General features: G+C 33.9%; 1 long non-coding RNA gene across 1 annotated transcript; it reads right to left on the bottom strand.

Annotated features, from left to right (window-relative positions):
- Positions 1 to 663: 663 nt before the first annotated feature.
- Positions 664 to 2,286, bottom strand: LOC139873489 (uncharacterized). The gene is made up of 3 exons (XR_011767357.1): positions 1,533 to 2,286; positions 981 to 1,169; positions 664 to 876 (listed from the first exon to the last, which is right to left on the bottom strand). It is a non-coding gene; the product is annotated as an uncharacterized lncRNA (long non-coding RNA).
- Positions 2,287 to 11,015: the final 8,729 nt, after the last annotated feature.

Here is an 11,015-nt window from a genome sequence, read left to right as displayed (position 1 = left end):
CCATAGAATGTAGTTTCACGTACTTGTGTCTATTTTGTAAATCATTTATAAAACCTGCATGTATTCTCATCTCAAAAATATTAGATTTTAAAAGTGGGACTATAACTCACTTTCACAGATATTTCCTTCCTCGGAAATAAGACTTGGCCACGGATCGATTCACGAACCTATACAAATATGTACATATATATCAAAGTATGATCAAAATATAATTACAACCATTTTTATTATGTTTTAAAGATTTGAGTGTATTAAGTCAGCTGTCCTCGTTAATAACCTACAACTAGTTCATATTATAATAACTCATTAATCTTGATTTCGATAGTTGGGTTAAAGGGGTATTCAATGTAATTAGCTAATTTAATGGTTATTAAGAATTTTATTTTTTATTAATTACTCTATTAAGAGTTTGTTTTAATATAATATAATATAATATAATATAATATAATATAATATAATATAATATAATATAATATAATATAATATAATATGAAATTCAATTTATAAAACTGAGTTATAATACAGTAACATAAATAAAGCCATAGACTTTATGCTGTCACATGGGATTAATTTTCTTGATTTATATTATGTTATAGATTATTGATAGAATAGATAGTTATAGTTTTCAAAAAGAAAAAATAAAGTAAAATAGATAGTAATTATAAAAAAAATAGGAGTTACTATTCATGAGCATTTGGCTATTATTGGTAGAGTATACAATAAAAAAGATAACCTACTCATGAAAATTAAGTACAATACACAAATGAGTAGGACCTTGAGTATTTAGAGTTAAGGATCTCATTTTGACGATGATTTCTCCACTAATATGCATCTTGAATGGTACCACTCATCTTGACTCTTGAATTTGATGTCCTTCTACAAACAATTAATCAACCAAAAACACATGTTAACATATCATCCGCTAATCATATGCTCCAAATTCAAAACACGATAAATGATACTAAAAACGTGGAACGTACAATACAAAAAATAGTCTTGTTGCTTTCAACCAAGTATCACAAATAATAAATTCAATCATTGATTAAAATGGAAAGGCAAAAAGTATGTGTTGCGAGCAGCATATGGCGTTCCAATTGCATAATTCAGAAGCACTTTCTTAGGCCAATTGATGGACCCGATTCGTCATACTAAGCTTTTGCAATCCACATCTGCATTTAAACACGGCCACCAGAGATATATATTTGTCAAAATGTCAAATAGCAAAAGATATTAACAGGTAAAACACAATATATGTGCTCATTTGGCCTAATCAGCTGGCCAGATCAAAACGTCATATTGTCAATCAAGCTAACTTAGTACTACTTCAACCCAACTTAGTTTGAGTTCACCAAAAAGGAGGAGAGCTTGTCCCATTTAACCCATTTTGACCCATTTGGTTATAAACGGGTCAATTTAGTCTATATTGTCACTATTTTTATAGAATTTGATAATTTAGATATTTAATAGTAAAAACATAGTTATAAAGACAGTTGTTACACGCGTTAACTCGATTAAGACGCATGAAAACAAACCTACTTGAACGTGATGAGCGATGCAAGAATGGACCCACCAATCCAAACACTATACTTCCTCTCTGGTGGTGGAACCACCTTAATATTCATACTGCTCAGGGCCAAGGCAGTAATTTCCTTACTCATCCTATCAGCAATACCACGTTTTAAATCATTAATTAGCCATACTGACGAATCGAATATAACACATAATAAAAGAGATAATGCAAATATACACGAAGTGACCACTTGATAAACACACGATAATGCCATCTCAAGCACCTTCATGTCAAATTGAATCTGGTCAAATGCTATTCAATGATAATATTTAAAATTCAACATGTTTGATTATAAAAATATATTAAACTTAAAATAAAAAATATGCCAAAAACGACACTTGGAATTTGGGCTACTTTATGGGTCACCTGGACATTTATCATTGTGAACGAACTTTGCCTGCAATATAACAAAAGTACACTTACATTCAAATAAAGCAATTCCATACATCAAATGTTGTTGCAATGCTAAAAACTACTACAAAAAGAAGTTAATTTAGAACCAAATATGTTAGCAATAGTCTATATACCTCATAATTTTATTAAATATAGATTAAAAATAAGCTTATTTGTCTAGTTTTTTATGGCGAAAATTTTTAGAATATATAAAAATGAAAGACCTTAACACGATATCACTGAAAATATGATAGATCATCAAACTACAAAAGAGCATACTACCGTATCATCATACTATCAAAAAGAAGATAGATCATCTAGTTGTTGGATTTCGATATTACATACAACAATCAATATATACGATATAAAACTAATTTATGTGAAACCTCTAAATACGCTTATACTTACCTAAAGTGGATACTTCCAATTGCAATCATCAAGTTCCTATCATCTGGACTTTGAATCATACAAATAACCAAGTTAGTGAAGCAAAAAGAATATAAAAAACCCTGTAAATTTAAGAATCGTACACTTTAAGACTGTGAGGAAGCTGTACAACTTAATCATAGCCAAAACACCCATCATCGAGATTTAAGAATCATATTTCACTATATTTTGTAGTCAATATACCAAAATTCACAACATCAACCATTTCACTACAGAGTACTGAAGTATAGCTTATAATCACAAGTGAACAGTTAACTAAGACAATGACACTCACGTTAGTTCTATTACTCAATCAACTAAAATGAACAAAACAGCTTTGTTAGTCACTACTCATTTGCTGCCCAACTTGCCTATTCCATTAATGATATGTCTCCGGATATTTGAAGGAACATATGACAAAATGGAATCATATTTGACTATCATAATTTTTCCGTACTCTAAAATTTAATAATCTTCCTTCTATAAAAATCGAAAAAATTTAATGAAACAATGGATCAGCATATAACCAATAAGACACAACAAAAATTACATGGTTTTTAATATCAAAAAAGTAGCAAGCTTAACTCTAAAATAGTAAACTAAACTTTCTATTAGTCATAAAGGAGCAACTCGACTAACCTGATTATCATACACAAAAAGCTAGTTAATTCATAAAAAGCAAAACCAGATTCAAACCCAACTGCAGCCACTAACTCACTCAAAAACAGAAGACAAATAACATTATAATCATCTCCATATCAAAATCCACAACAATTGAAAAGCAATTAACTCAAAAGCTTACAACAAACATACCGGTGAAGAGCGATGGTATGAACTTGATTTGTATCATCATGAATCTGGATATTAATATGAAAACACAGTCGAGAGTGCAAATCAATTTCAAAGCCGATTAATATAATCAACGATTTAAAAAGACAAATGTTGAATTCTCTTAGGCATGTTGTTTCAAAACCCATATTGAATTAATGAAAAAACAACGTACCTTGAAATCGTAAAAATTCAAATAGAGAACTGAAGCGTGCCTTAGAATTGCGGTTTCAAGGTTGCAGAATCAAATCCTTTGAATCCCTAATCGGTATTGCAAATCACAAATGAAAGATAGAATCGACAATGATGACGACGATGATGACGATGATTTACACGGATGATTACGGAACCCTAATTTCAATTCATAAAATATAATTAAAGAATCTAAAACCTAAGAGTACTGAAACAATGAAGAACGAATACTTACGCAATCGGTTCATAAGGCAGAAGATATTATCCAGTCATAACTGTAAACAATTTGTGATGGGATCCCAAAATTTTGGGAACCCTAATTGTAGATTAAGCCTGAGACGATTATTTGATCGATTTTCCGGCATTAAACTTGTAGCAGATGGTGTGATTTGTGATGATGATGTTGTGGTTACAAATAGAAAGCCCTAATTGATTAACAGGCATGGAAATACACAATTGAAAAACGTAAGGGGAAGAAGCAATTGATGAACCGTTTCATTTTTAATGTTTAAAGAATTGCCCAATTAAAAAAAGACAGATGGGCATGCTATGAGTATAAGATTGGAATAGGGGTAGGCATTAGGTGCTAGAGCCACGTGGCAAATGCATATAATAGGTTATAGATAGATATAATATAATATAAAATATAATATATGATATATGATAAATGATAAATGATAAATGTAAAACATACATACAAGTTGTTGCAAAACTTGCTATTTGTGAAGTACTCGGTTAGGATTTTGAGAGTAATCGACAATTCAAAGATTAATCTGCAATTAATCAAATTGTACTTTTATAAATTTAAATAACAAATTTCAATACTATATGCGTAAATATAGAAAAAACCATAAATATAATTTTAACATAATTGTCTAAAATCGTTCATTTGTTCAAAAACTGTAAAATTTTAATTTAAATTCATGTTAAAATGTTGACCATTTTGAATTTGATCGATTTTGATCAACAGATCCGATTTTTGACCCATTAACTGACGTTGAACGATTATTTAAACGAATTTTGGCTAAACGAAACGAACTGTTCTTCAAAATGAGTAGTCCGGAATTAATCGGGAGTAATCGGGTTTTTTTTTACAACAGTGCACAAATATACATAAAATATAAAATAATGAAAAAAAAGTACACCAATAAATTAAAAATAATAATAATTAAAATTCACGAGTCATTAAAAATTCACATAAAATAAAATAAAAAAAAAATAAAAACAAAAAAACAAAATTTAGTATGAGTTATGTCTTCCTCATCACCTTCTACGAGTGGTAGTTGTGACAAAGAAAAATTTAGGTGTCATTTGTTTTTCAGTTTGCAGACCTTATTATGTCTTATGTCTGCGCGCTCGCAGATGTTTTTACTGCAGACTGTTTATTTTTCTGAAGGCATAAGATTAAATTATGTTTTATTTTGTCGGCAATTTTGCAGACTTAGAAATGTGCTTCTAAGTGCTGCAGACAGAATTAAGTTATTCTGCCGACATAAAAACAAACAGCCTTCACTATTGAGCATACATACCTTCAGACCACATCTTCTTTACAGATGTGGTCCGTAGATCTTCAGACAAAAAAATCTTAAAAAACAAACAACACCTTAATAAATTTTCGATAATAAGTAAAAAGAACTTCTTTTTTTAGAGCACCTTGAACACACTACTTATTCACTTCGTGATGGAATTGTTGTTTTTCTGTTGAGTCAATGCTATTTTTTGTAGGACCTTAATTCACAACGAGCATTTTTGTCACTTAAGTAATAATGTGAGGAAGCAGTATTAGCCGAACCCAAACTTCTCTTAACTTTTACGGATAAAACTACGACCCACGACGGATTGGTCGTCCGCAAATAAGATCCCACATTCGAGTTCGGGTTCATAGAAATTATTTGGTTGTGGTGGTAAGTATTATTGTCATGTTAAGACATAGTAGAAGAGTCTCTCAAGAATGTATAAGTTGATACTCTAGTAGTATATATGAAAAGATTGTATGAATTATTAATGCATAATTGATAATGTATTACTCCGTTATATATATTGTGCTTGAAATGGGTTTTTAATTTTATATAACTATAAAAATTATTTTTTATATATAATTATTTCAATATCAATAAAATAAAAAGATATTTTTATTTTATCGATATTGAAACAACTAATAATATTTTAATTATTATGGAGCACACATCAAACGCAAAACCACCATGAGGGCGGATTTTTTCACGATATGCTTCAACCGGTTGTGCCTATGGCGTGAGGGCTTCAGCGATCGTGAAATGTGTTTCACGGTTATTTCACTAGTTTCCATAGGGATGGTCTTAGTTTGAATAGTAAGTATTCAGTTTGTTATTTGAGTTTTGATAGATCTAACAATTTTTCAGGATTTCATTATAATTAAAAAAAAAAATTAAATATGTAGTTGGCAAATATGCTACCAACTTATCATATAGTGAAAAATACTGAAATTATTAAATGTGTAATTATAATTTCTTCACACACACAAGAGACCATAAAGTAGAAAAAGCCATCATACTCTCTACTCGAGGGTTACTTCTATATAGACTCCAGTCAATCAACAATAAAATAGTGTTACAAACATAAATTTAAGGATCCAAATATGTCCATCTCTCTCAAATATAGACATCGTCAGACTTATATTCCTTCATTGAAACCAGAACAAACTGCATGAACGAGACAACACTAGATTAGCAGCGGTAGTCTCTGAAGATCGCCTTCAAATAACTACACTAATTGTAGTAACCTGGACATGTTAAAAGGAACAATATAAAATTATCACTAAAATTCTTGCTAATCGGTTAGCTACAGTGATTGATAAAATTATAAGCAACGAGCAATCGGGCTTTATTTCGGGTAGGCAAATATTGGAAGGTCCCATAATTTTGAGCGAAGTGTTGAGTTGGTACAAGAAACGTAGACAAAAATTATTGATTTTAAAAGTGGAATTTGAAAAGGCGTACGATTCGATAAATTGGGATTTTTTGGATTATATGCTCGATATTCCGGGGTTTCGGTAGTACATGGAGATCGTGGATTTCCATGATTTTGAAGTCTTCTCGAACTTCTGTGCTTGTTAACGGGAGTCCTACCGGGCAGTTTTTCTTGCAACGAGGATTGAGACAAGACGATGCGGTGGTGGTGTCGGATTGGCATAAAGAAAGTTTAACGAATATTATGGAGGTTTTTAATTCTTTTCATCGTATGTCGGGTTTGAAGATGAACGTAAGTAAGTCTTCTGTTTTTGGATTAGGAGTGCCATCAGTTGAGGTGGATGCATGGGTTCGTGACATAGGGTGTGCCAAAGGAGATCTACCGTTTACGTATTTGGGATTACCTATGGGTTCTAACATGAGTTCGATCTCGAGTTGGAAAAGTTTAAGCGACAAATTTCGGAAAAAGTTATCTACATGGATGGCTAATATGTTGTCGATAGGAGGCCGATGTACATTGATAAGAGCCGTTTTAGGGAGCTTGGGTATATATTTCTTTTCGTTATTCAAATGCGCGGAAACGGTTTTAGACGATCTAGAGAAGATTCGGAATTCAATTTTTTGGGGTTCGTCGGAAGGAAAAAGAAAAATGTCATGGGTTAGTTGGTGTAACGTCGGCCTTTTTTTTTTTTTTAAAACACAGCAGAAGACTTTTATATTAAAATCACAACATTAATTACATCACAGCAGAAATCTACATAATTAAGTTTAAGTTTACAAGACGGTGTTACTTATTACAAAATACATGTTACAAAAGTCCACATCAGAGTTCACACGTCAAACATGTCTTCAACACTTGCAACCATCCAAACTAACAGAACTTAAACCTGCAAGGGTGGAAATGTGGGGGATTAGCATAACGCTAAATGAATGGAATCTATCTACAGATATCGCATAAGCACCATACATGCGAACAATATCACTAACATGCTAACAACCAACTAGTATACAACATAAAGACAATATGAGGATCGGCGGCTTGTACGAGCACACGACTCCTAGTTGATCGAGCTATAGTCTACCGATAGTCCTTACTACACGATTCACAGCATAGTTATCCGGACGCAGGGGATGCGTCATTCAATACTATACTCCACAATCGGTAGTCCTTGGACCCAACCTCCTCAGGCCCGGTTGACCTCACACGAACTCTAACCTCCTCAGGCCCGGTTATGAGTCCCCAGCATCCTCAGGCTCGGCTGGTGCCAAACACGGTGCGCACATAATATCACATAATCACAGTCAACATATAATAAACTCACTAGCATGACAACCAATATCTAAACATGGCAACAACATATTATCAAAGCATGATAATAGAATAAATCATAGTAGCATGACATGCTACTTAAACTCTATCCGGAGATAGACCCACTCACCGATTACCAGCTACAGCTCAGTTATCTTACTTCTGAGCTTCTTCCTTGTTCTTATCACCTGAGAACAACACAAACGAAGTCAATATACATATCTCAATCAATATTATAACTAAATCATACTATAAAATAGGTTATAACATCATTTCACAAGTCCACAACGTAACTCCATTCACTATTGTCAAACAAGTACGTGGAAAACGGGACACGCACGCCAAAACCTATTTTCCCGCCCCAAAAACAGTTTGATCCATCTTCTTAAAAGTTAATCCTTGAAAAGTACTCTTCAATACGATTCCAACGATATTTGATTCATCAAAAATGGAGTTACGGTTTGAAAGTTATGACCAAAACAAATTTCTCAAATGCTGAAAAGACACATTACCCAACTCGGTAGTGTGTGTCATAGACACTCGACCGAGTGTGTAGACACATGGCCGAATGAGTAGAGACACTCGACCGACTGTCTTTTCAAAAGATACACTACCGAGTGTGTAGACACACGACCCACTTCAAAAGACACTCGACCGAGTGTGTACACACACGGCCCACTTCCAAAAGACACTCGACCGAGTGTGTTCTTGAGCTGCTGAAATTGGAAAAGTGACGGGTTTGAGCCAAAAATTACCAAATCTCGACCATATACTCATTTTAAACCTCAAAACTCATCACATATTGTTTATAAAACCTTTTGAGACATAAACCCACAAACATTACATCAAAATAACAACAAATTAAGCAATTTTGACATCAAAACCCACTTTGACAAAAACTTAACTTTAAACCCAATTTGACACAAATTTAGGTAATGAAAATGGGTGATTCTTACCTTATTTGAATCAGTAAAACACAAAGAATCGATTTCTAACACAAATCAAACTTCAAATCGAGATTTGGAGAATTAGGGTTCAAGAGGGAGATGAAGTTAGGTACGGGAGTGATTTTGGGAATTTTCTAGAGAGATGTAGAGATAAGGGAGAAAAGGCAGCACAATACACTTATTTGGGGTTAAAATCCCATACCCCATCTCACACAGATATTTATCAGTTATCTGAAATCTTTCATACCTTGTTAGGCGGACCTAACGGAGTCCAAATTAAATAAACAAACCTGTTCTGTGACCCTTGTCACAAACTGGTCTTAACCAAATAATAAAATAACACTATTCACATAATTAAAATAAAAACATATAAAATACATAATAAAATTCTAAGGGCAAAATAGTCCACTTACAACTAGCCTAGGTTTCAGTCTGTTACAGTTGGGCTCAAACAAGTGCGTCTTTTGAAAAAGGAGGAGTAGAGATCGGTATTCTACGTGCCTTTAACTTGGCCTTGATGTTTAAATGGATTTTGCGGGTATTGAATGATACGAACACTTTGTGGGTATCGATTATAAAATCAGTTCATGGGGAGCAGTGTGGAATTGATGGGTCTAAATTGAAGGGTTCAAGTTTTTAGGTCAAGATCGTTGACACATTCCTAAAAGCAAAAAATACGGGCACTATTCCTACTAACGTCTTGCGCAAAAAAGTGGGTAATGGACATTCGATTCTCTTTTGGAAAGATAATTGGTTAGGAGATGAATCTCTAAAGGATAAATTCCCGCGGTTGTTTCATTTGGATGTGAATCCCAAGAGCAGATTTGTAGATCAATTGGGCGCTGAGGGTTGGCGATGGGAATGGAAACGTACTCTTGGCTCACGGGTGACTGGGATTCTAGAACAAATGTACAAAGTCTCGGTCAGGTGCATGCTTCGGACAAGGAGGATAGGTGGGAGTGGAGCATATCTAATGATTATTTGTTTTATGTAGGTGAAACTCGCAGGTATATCGATAACTTTATTTTGCCATCGTCAGATCAGTCTACCAAGTGGGACAAAATGCTTCCACGTAAGGTTAACATATTTATATGGAGACTTCCGTTAAATCGGTTGCCTACTAGATTGAATTTATCCTAAAAAGGTTTAGGATTGAGCGGATCGGGTGCGTGTCATGCCAGTGTTTTGTGGAAAATTTGGATCATTATGTTCTCTTGTCCCATTACATTATAGTTATGGAGGAAGATTCGAATTTGGGCTGGGGTTCAAATGCTGATTTTTGTCACTTGGTCCGAATGGATAGCATGGTTTAAAGATTAGCAGGCTTAGGTGGAAAAGAAGAGCAGATTATACATAATTATCGCGTGTTTGCTATGGCATATTCGGAATTATCTACTAACCTCGGTCAATAAAAAAGCACACTATTTTTGATTCTATTTGTAAGTTTTCTTTTAGTTGGTTAACAAGTAGAAGTCGTTGTAATAGTTCTTAGAACGATTGATTGATGAAACCTTTGTAATGTTTGGTGGTGTGGCTCCTTATCAGCTTGCTAAGGAGTTAAGTTAATAAAAGTTTGATGTTCCAAAAAAAAAAGAACCTTTCCTTCCTTGCAAACACCGTGGACATAAGTTAACCAATAAAAACAAGACACGTGGCACACATCCTTCGTGGTTTACGTCGTTCACGTGTAAGACCCAAATATTTATTTTATATAGAGTAAACGATGTACATAAAGTGTGTGAAGCATGGTGTAAATTTAAAAGCTGACAGATTGCTTAGACCATCATGCGCGCCGCGCACGGGTATGGGTGCGCGCCGCGCACTATACCTAGTAACATTTTTCTGTTTCTGTTAAATGAGTTTAATGAAAGGCAAAAGGGTAATTTCATATGGTGGCCGGGATTTTGGCCACAAAACTGGTTCCAAGCTTATCTTATCTTCATTCCACCTCATCCTCTTCCACTCAAACACTCTCTTCTCATCTTAGAGAGAGAAACCCACTCCTAGAGAGAGGAAGCTTGATTTGGGGAAGAAGAAGCTCGTTTCGGGTGAAAGCTCAAGTGTTAATGTTGTTCATCTCGTTCTTGGCTACGTTTTGGTTGTGGTGGTAAGCTCTAACTCCGAATTTAATTGTAAGGTTCTTGTTCATGTTTAGGGTTTGAGCTAGTTAGGGTTCTAAACCCCATTCCTCTGGAAATCGGGGGTTTTTGTTATATGTATTGTGTAAGTAAACCCGATTATTGTGGGTTTAGGGTTTGATGATGAATTTGGAAGTATTCGTCATGGTTTGGGTGTTAATTCACTAGATTGTAAGTGTATTGGTGTTTTAGATGTTCATAAGAACATGTTTGTTGGTCAAATGGGTGTTAACCTTGATTTGGTGTTAAACTAAGTTATGGGTC

The sequence above is a fragment of the Rutidosis leptorrhynchoides genome, chromosome 10, assembly GCF_046630445.1.
Source record: "Rutidosis leptorrhynchoides isolate AG116_Rl617_1_P2 chromosome 10, CSIRO_AGI_Rlap_v1, whole genome shotgun sequence".
NCBI lineage: Eukaryota > Viridiplantae > Streptophyta > Magnoliopsida > Asterales > Asteraceae > Rutidosis > Rutidosis leptorrhynchoides.
This window is presented reverse-complemented; position numbering and strand designations above follow the sequence as displayed.